Here is a 5,652-nt window from a genome sequence, read left to right as displayed (position 1 = left end):
CCCAGTAAGCCATGGCCTAATGGCAATACATAGATTAATAGAAGTAGGTTAAATTAAGATGTAAGAGTTAGCCAATAAGAAGCTAGAGCTACTAGGCCAGTTATTTAATTAATACAGTTTCTGAGCGATTATTTCAGGTTTGAACAGCTGGAAGCGAATGAGTGGCCACCTATTACAGCAACCCAGACCCAGAAAGACAATTATTATATGTACTCACTCATAAGTGGTTTGTTTTTAAACATAAAGCAAAGAAAACAAGCCTACAAATCACAATCCCAGAGAACCTAGACAACAAGGAAGACCCTAAGAGGAACATACATGGATCTAATCTACATGGGAAGTAGAAAAAGACAAGATCTCCTGAGTAAACTGGGAGCATGGGGATCATGGGAGAGGGTTGAAGGGGAGCAGAGAAGAACATAAGGGAGCAGAAAAAAATGTGTAGCTTAATAAAATCGATTTTTAAAAATGTCAGATAAAATATAGTTGGGTAGAAATAGATTGCTCAAAGCTGAGGAGCATAGGGAGCTCAAAATAGGAGCTCAAAGCATAGGGAAGGGCATGGGGTAGATGAGACAGACGACATTCTTGGTTATAACTTAGCATGGTGATGAGAGAAAATTGCCCCACAATTGAGGTCAATGCTTAGCAAATAAACAAACTTCAGAGAGAATGGAGCCTTACAACTCACTTCAAGATACTCCTTAATGTACAATAAGGGTATTTGTACGTCTCAATGAACATGGCATTATGCATTTTAACTCATTAAAGAGAATTTTCTGCAAGTATGGATAATTGATTGAAAAGCAGAAGAGGGGGCTGGTCGGAGAGAGATGGTCATAAATTAGACAGGGTGATTAAAATGATGTGGTTGAGAAGTCATGGTTATTGGATGCTGTTATTGACATTGTATTGGATGCATCTTGCTTATTGCCAAGGCTGTGCCAGGTAAGAACACTTAGCATTGGCTTCCTTTCTGACTTACATTCTCGGTGTTGCAGATTGTGTTTGCAAAAGTGATACCTTTGTTCCTCTGCTTTTATTTCTCTTTTCGAACAGACTTGTTTGAGTTGTCCTTGAGCACTTCGATTCGGGTGGCTGTTTGTCATTGTACACGCAATTTCTTCTCTATACACAATACTTCCTTCCTCAGGATTCATTTTCTTACATACATTTAACAGAGTGCTCCAGGGAAATTAATTGCTCGCACGTCTGTAATTTTATAAGAATTTTTACATAACTCTAATGGAGAAATAATTACCTAAACAGCTGTGTCTGTGGCTCCCACTACATAATAAGTTTCCCAAGGATGGTAATGATTATCATATTATTACAATCTAAGCCAGCATACTGATTTCAGCATATCAAAAAAGATAGCTGGCTATATCATGAGGTTAAAACTTTCATTCAGCATGCGAACCCTGGGAAACACTTCAAAAGGCTGTTTTAATTTGAGAAAAAAACACATGACTTAATGTTGGTAAAGGAGTCAGCAAGTTACCCCGCTCACTTCCAGAGCAGATGCTCAGAAATGTTTCTTAAAGAAGGGAGTGATTCGTTATGAATTGTGAACTAGTGCTTGGCAACTAGTTAAACAAGTGGGGGCTAGAAGAATAGTTAGGGATGATGTTAAGACAGATGATGATAGAAAAGCATTCTGTCTCTCAAATTCATATCAAATGAGCTTTGAAAGAATAAATAAGTGTTCTCATATTTGTCTTTCCTTAGAACTCAAAATGTCTCCATGGCTAGAGGTGGGGTAATAATTTAGTTAGATAATTATCTACTGTCAGAGCAAGAAAACCATGATACCTGTATCTTACACACTAAACTTGCGTATCTCATTTAAATATCAGACCACAGTTAGTATGCCTGCTCATGTGACATTCTTCATGATTAGTCAGAAAGCGTATACCTCAAGAGTTGAGGGTCTTGTTTCATTACATCTGCCGATTCACCTGTGTGTGTGTGTGGCCCTTGAGCTGGAAAATATCTCAGGTATTAATCTTGTAGTTTGTGGGATGTTACCTCTGCCCACATTCTATTCATAGGACTTTCTAAAAATGCAAACACATTAGAATCTAAACACGAGAGAATCTGGGAGATGGAGCACAGTTATGTGTCCAAGAGAAGGAAATGAAGAATTTTTAATCCTATCTATATTGTTGTAAAAAATTAGTGATACCTTTGTATTTATTTGGGCAAGTAAATTATGTTGAAGATTATGACCTATTCTGTGATCATATGTTCTTGGTTTTGTTTGATGGAATTTAATTTAGGAAATTAAAATAATATAAATAATAGTGAAGTTCAAGCACAATTATGTGTTGTCTGCAAATACAAGGAGTATGTTATCCTTTGCCCCATTTTACCTGGATACAATGTAGCCAGAGCCAAATTAAAGTGTTCCTTTTGTTTCCCCTGTAGCTTACACACAGTTCTCTTCATTCTGTTATATAGGATTCTTTGTAACCAGGATAAAGGGAGGGAATTATAGCACATAGCAGAGGCAGAATGAATATTTTATGGAAAATCTCCCCAAGCTGCTTGAGTACAGTGAGACACAGCTAGCCTGTAAATAGTTAGAAGGATGTAAATGTTGACATTTCATTAATTTCCCATTAGAGAACCTCATGATTTCAATCCATTCTCTGACCAGAATCAGAGGACCCGCAAACTAGAAGGGATGTAGGAGGTAATCTAGCAAACATTCTAGCTTTAGAGATTTAAAAACTTAATTCTAGAATGTAAAGTGATTGAGTCTCCAACAGCCTAGTAAGAATCTGGACCATACTAAAGTTATTCCTACAACTAATCAAATTTAAACTCATTACACGCAATAACTTCCTGGCAGGCGTATTTTAACGGTTTATTCCTTGATATAAAATAACACTATTATCTGTTCAAAATTCCATCACATGCTTATCTTACCTGGATTTGGTATGCTTTTACAGAGTAGACATTTAACAATGTTTATTTTATATATTAGAAAAGTTTCTTATTTTTGCCATTAATATCTCTATGATGTTAAGAGGCTTTGTCAGATAAAAGAGCCTACTTGATATTGGGATTAAATTATAAATAGTGTAAGAAGAAAATTAATTTTCCATGAAGGACCACTGCATAAAAAATTTTAGTTACTTGTTGCTTCTTGGAGCAGAGAAATAGGTGCTGAAATTCAAGCCTTGCCTCCAAGGACTAGGAATCATTTTATTTTGAAAATGATAATTGAAAGTCACCTTTCACTGTCTTCCAGGCAGTCCGTTGCCAACCTTGGCCTGGGAATCAGATAGAGAATATTCACTTTTCTTCCTATCCTCCATTCCCAATTTCTAAGTCTCATCCCTAGCTCAGTAGATGACCACTTGGAGGGGCGTGTTTTTCCTCTCTGCCTGCATTGGCTTGGACTTCTGCAGATCCTCCCTGGACCTAGTCTCCCTTCCTCACCCTATCCCTTTGTTTCAGCCTCCAGTTCCAAGAGATCCTCTCTATCTGGGAAGCCAATGGCCACACCAGTCTAGGAGTTAGGTAGACAGCTTTCATTTTCCTTCCTTTTCTCCATTTCCAATTACTCAGTCTCATTTTCAGTCCTTTGGCAGTTCACTTGTAGGAACCCATCCACGATCTCTGCCTCCATTCCCTGTACACTCCACAGATCCTCATGGCAGACAAAGCTTCCACCCCTCCTGTGAATTCACATAGCCATTCTCTTCTAGGCCATCCTCATTCCTTCCTGACAGCTCCCAATACCTAGAAGCACATTCTACCAGATACCCAGTGACCACACTTGATGGGGACTCAGAGATACACTCTATCAGAGTAATAGAAATAGCGTGTTATTGTCATAAAAACAGACCTGTTGATCAAGGAATCAAATTAAATATTTACATCCACACACCTATGAATACCTGATTCTTGATTTAGAAGCCAGAAATGCACATTGGAAAAAAATGACAACAGCTTCAACAAATGGTCCTGGTTAAATTGAATGACTGTATGTTTAAGAATGGATGTATCACCTGCCAGTAAGCATTAAGCACTTCTTCAAGGTCTCTGCATCAGCGCCTCCCTCCAGGTTCCTACCCTGTTTGATTTCCTGCTTTTACTGCTTTTAATGATGAACTGTTATATGGAACTGTGAATGAAATAAACCTTCCCAAATTAACTTTGGTCATGGTGTTTCATCACAGCAATAGTAATTCTAACAAAGACAACCAGTGGGCATAGTTTGGGTGTCCAGTGATGAAATGTAGGTTCAGGATGTTTAAAAATAGACCATTCCTAACTCTCTAGGCCGGAAGCAGGCAGGAGTATAAACTTTGTGTGTCCCAAGACATCTCTACCTGCTACCACTCAGCATTTTCACTATCTCAGTTATATTGCCTGTCTTCTTCTACTTTACAATTTTCCAAAATAAGAAGACGATTTTGGTGCATGGCCGACAAGAATGACAAAGACTTCCGCATCATCTTATGTCTAATAGAACAAATCAAGATAATAGCTTGAAATTATACATACAGTCTTTCATACTTTTACAGTAAAAAAAACTGAATAAAAATAATATTATAAGCAAATGAAATCACAAATTATATAGTTTAAAGGGATTTTCATGTACAACTTTATTTTATCTTCATTAAAATTAGTGAATAGAGTATAACCAGGTTCCGAGAGTCCTTCTTCTGTGAGAGACGTTACTATGAAAATTTAGGATGTATCATTGCATTTAATGACCACAGAATTCAGGGATGCTGTGCAGCTACACCATCTTACTAATGGGAGTCTTAGAGACGGAGATTATTCACCGTGACCTAACGTCCAATAAGCAGGGGATATATCTAGGATTGGATCCCATCTTTCCTTTAGATCTCATCTTGATTTCAATTTAACGGCAGTGAAAGGTCCAAAGATAGTTTAAGAGTAGATCTTCCCACGAGAAGCCACTAGAAATTTAGAAGCTCCGAGTCTTCCGACTGCTTTCAATTTATTGGCAGGTCCATACGTTATGAAACAACAGGCTTTATACTCAGGTTAAATTATGTTTGCACTCTACGTGGAATTTTCCTACAGGCTAATTGTAGCATTAGCAATATTTATTGAGAGATTTCATTAAGTAACTAGAGTGTTGTCTTCATGCTAATTATTACCTGTGGAGGGAGGGAGGAAGGTGGAAGAGAGGTGAGTGGGGAAACAGGCTTGGGCTTTTGAATGACTATCAATCCAAATGTGTATTAATCATGACGGTCAGTATTGATATTTATGAGGGGGAAAATGGGGAAGGGACAAGAAGGGAGAGAGAGAGAACACACCAGATTTAGTCTTCCTTAAACTTCTTTTAAACTCATTGCTCTCGTGACCTCAATATTTTCTAACATAATTGAACTTAGTCACAACACATGGTACACGTAGAGAAAGACTAAGTTTCTTGTCTTGCAGAAAATGTAAAATTTGATTTGCACCTAATAGTCTCCATCAAAGGCTTAGATCCAGAATCTCCCAGAGTTAGACCTCTGAGAGAGGTCTACATCCTGTCCATGCCAGTGATTCCACTCTTGATTTTGGAACTTAATAAACCAGAGCACCCCTTAAATCACAGGCTTTGAGGCTCTGACTCTGTGCCTGGGGTTCATCTTAGAGTCTCAGTCTTTTTTTTTT

Source organism: Microtus ochrogaster, chromosome 24, assembly GCF_000317375.1.
Source record: "Microtus ochrogaster isolate Prairie Vole_2 chromosome 24, MicOch1.0, whole genome shotgun sequence".
Taxonomy (NCBI): domain Eukaryota; kingdom Metazoa; phylum Chordata; class Mammalia; order Rodentia; family Cricetidae; genus Microtus; species Microtus ochrogaster.
This window is presented reverse-complemented; position numbering follows the sequence as displayed.